The following is a 3,818-nucleotide window of genomic DNA, read 5'->3' as shown; positions in this document are numbered from 1 at the left end:
AAAAAAAAAAATTGGTCACACAGGTGGTGCCAGGGACAGGTAGGCTCCTAATAGAAAACACCTGAAACTGATCATCAGCTTCCCAAAAAGATCTCAGGAGTTGGGAGAAGTAACGAAAGATCCTGGAAGTATGCCAGCTTATATAAAAAACCCCAAGTCAAGAGGGCAAGCCCTGCACTTGGTTTCTCAGCTCACCCACCTGGCCCTCTTCCAAGTTATACTTTCCTTTTCTTTCCTTTCCTTACTGTTCTAAAGCTTAATAAACATTCTTTCTCAGGTCACTGCAACCTCTGCCTTCCAGGTTCAAGTGATTCGTCTACCTCAGTCTCCCAAGTAGCTGGGACTACAGGCACGCACCATGTCCGGATAATTTTTATATTTTTAGTAGAGACAGGGTTTCACCATGTTGGCCAGGCTAGTCAAGCTCCTGATCTCAACTAATCCACCAGCCTCGGCCTCCCAAAGTGCTGGAATTACAAGCGAGAGCCACCATGCCCAGCCTAAAGCTTAATAAACTTTCGCTCCTGCCCTGAAACTTGCCTGGGTCTTTCTTTCTGCCTGATGCCCTTCAGGCGAATTCTTTCTTCTGAAGAGGTGAGAATTGAGGTTGCTGCAGATTCGCCACCAGTAGCTTGGATACCTTCCACCAGTAACAAGTTCAGTTAAGACGGCAATACACCTCAAATTTATTTTATTTTGAGACAGGGTCTCACTCTGTTGCCCAGCCTGGAGTACAGTGGCACGATCTCAGCCCTCTGAAACCTCCATCTCCCAGGCTCAATCAATCCTCCCACCTCAGCCTTCCAGGTAGCCGGGATTACAGGTGCATGCTAATACCCAGCTAATTTTTTTTAATTTTAGTAGAGACAGAGTTTTGCTGTGTTGCCCAAAGTGGTCTCAAAGTCCTTGGCTCAAGTGATCCATCCTTCTCACCTCCCAAAGTGCTGGGATTACAGGTATGAGCCACCATGCCCGGCCAAACTTATCTTTATATGTTTGTTACAGGCAAAAGTACCCCCCAAGGTTGAGGCTTAGCCCAGGAGGCCTAGTGGATTCAGGAAAGAATTCAAGAGCATGCTGACTGAATAAAGTGAAAGCAAGTTTATTAAGAAAGTAAAGGAATAAAATAGCTACCCCATAAGGAGAGTAGCCCTGATGGTCTGCTGACTGGCTATATTTATGATTGCTTCTTGACTATATTATGCTAAACAAGAGGTGGATCATTAATGAGTTTTCCAGAGAAGAGGTGGGGAGGTCTGGACCTTTTCGACCATACAGGGTAACTTCTGAAAGTTGCTATGGCATTTGTAAACTATCATGGTGCTGGTACGAGTTTCTTTTAGTGTGCTAATGGATTATAGTTAGCATAGAATGAGCAGCCAGGGTACCCAGAGGTCTCTTCTGTCACCATCTTGGCTTTGACTGGTTTGGGTTTGCCTTTCTACCACATCCTGTCTTATCAGCAGGGTCTGTGACTTGGGAAACTAGTCCTACCAAACTCCTCAAATTCAGTGTGATCACTATCAAAACTCCAGAGGCCCTTTTAACATAATTTGACAAGCAAATCCTAAAAGTTATATGAAAATTAGGAAATGTAAACCCAATACAGCCCAAACAATTTTGAAAAAGAACAGGCCAGGTGCAGTGGCTCACCCCTCAGCACTTTGGGAGGCAGAGGTGGGAAGACTGCATGAGGCCAGGCGTTTGAGACCAGCCTATGTAACATAGCAAGACCCCATCTCTACAAAAAAAAACAAAAAAAAAAAAAAAAAAGAGCAAAGTTGGAGGACTACATTTCTGGATTTCAAAACTTACTACAAAGTTATAATAATCAAGACAATGTGGTACTAGCATAGGATAGAGCAACAGGATAGAGTCCAGAAATAAACTTTTATAGTTAGTTGATTTGTAATCAGTATAAAATAATTCTATAGGGAAAAAAATAGTATTTTCAAAAAGTAATGCTGAGACAAGTGGACATTTACGTGCAAAAGAATAAGGTTGGACCCTGCATACACAAAATACACAAAATGGGTCAAAGAGCTAAAATCATAAAACTTTAGAAAACATAGGTGTAACACCTCATGGGCAATTGATTTAGACAATGGTTTCTTAGATATGACACCAAAAGCATAAGCAGTAACATAAAAAACAGAGATCAATTGAACTTCATCAAAATTTAAAACTTGTACTGTAAAGGATAGTATCCAGAAAGTGAGAAGACAATTCACAGAATGGGAGAATATATTCATAGATTGTATCTAATAAGAAACTAATATCCAGAATATTTAAAAGAATGCTTATAACTCAACAATAAAAAGTCAAATAACCCATCGGGTGCAGTGGCTCATGCCTGTAATCCCAGTTACTTGGGAGGCTAAGGCAGGAGAATCACTTGAACCCAGGAGGCTGAGGTTGCAGTGAGCTGAAATTATACCACTGCACTCCAGCCTGGGCAACAGAGGGAGACTCCATCTCAAAAAAAAAAAAAAAAAAAGACAACCACATCTTAAAATGGGAAAGAATTTGATGCTGGGCACAGTAGCTCATGCCTGTAATCCCAGCATTTTGGGAGGCTGAGACAGCAATCGCCTGAGATCAGGAATTCGAGACCCGACTGGCCAACATGGTGAAACTGTCTCTACTAAAAATACAAAAATTAGCTGAGCATGGTGGCAGGTGCGTGTAATCTGAGCTACTAGGGAGGCTGAAGCAGGAGAATCGCTTGAACACGGAAGGTGGAGGTTGCAGTGAGCCAAGATCATGCCACTGCCCTCCACCCTGGGACAATGGGGCTTTCTGCAAACAGTTTTACTTCCTCTCTTCCTATTCGAATATCCTTTATTTCTTTCTCTTGCCTGATTGCCCTGGCCAATACTTTCAATACAATGTTGAATAGGAGTAGTCAGACAGGGCACTCTTGTTTTGTACCAGTTTTCAAGGGGAATGCTTCCTGCTTTTGCCCATTCAGTATGATATTAGCTATGGGTTTATCATAAATGGATCTTATTATTTTGAGATATTTTCCTCAATACCTAGTTTATTGAGAGTTTTTAACACAAAGGGACGTTGAATTTCAGTTCATGAGGCCAAGCATACACATTACTTCCCACTGGCAACCCTATGCAGTGTTAAATACAAAGATACCCTCAGGAGTCCTGCGCTGAAAACAAGTGTAAAATAACTTTTTGTTGTTGTTTGTGGTGCTGGTGGTTTTATTTATTTATTTATTTATTTTTATTTTTATTTATTTATTCTGAGATAGGTTCTCTGTCTCTCATGCTGAAGTACAGTGGTATGATCACAGCTCACCACAACCTCAACCTCTCCGGGCTTACGGGATCCTCCCACTTCAGCCTCCCAAGTAGCTGGGACTATAGGAATATGCCACCACATCCAGCTTATTTTTTCACTCTTTTATAGAGATGGAGCCTTGCTATATTGCCCAGGCTGGTCTCGAACTCCTGGGCTCAAGTGATCCGTCGGCTTCACCTCCCAAAGTACTCAGATTATAGGTGTGAGCCACCACGGCCTCAAAATAACTTGGAAAGTAGGTATAGTTGCTTGTCGTTCCTGAAAACTCTCTTTCACACTTTTCAGTCTCTGTTGCATAATCATGACAAAATACACACAAAAACACATACCGATACACATCAGTTACAACTAACTTCAAGAAATATAAATAAATAATTTTTGACCTCGTGATAATTTTTTTTTTTTGAGACGGAGTTTCGCTCTTGTTACCCAGGCTGGAGTGCAATGGCGCGATCTCGGCTCACCGCAACCTCCGCCTCCCGGGTTCAGGCAATTCTCCTGCC

Source organism: Cebus imitator, unplaced genomic scaffold (assembly GCF_001604975.1).
Source record: "Cebus imitator isolate Cc_AM_T3 unplaced genomic scaffold, Cebus_imitator-1.0 Scaffold178, whole genome shotgun sequence".
Classification (NCBI taxonomy): Eukaryota; Metazoa; Chordata; class Mammalia; order Primates; family Cebidae; genus Cebus; species Cebus imitator.
This window is presented reverse-complemented; position numbering follows the sequence as displayed.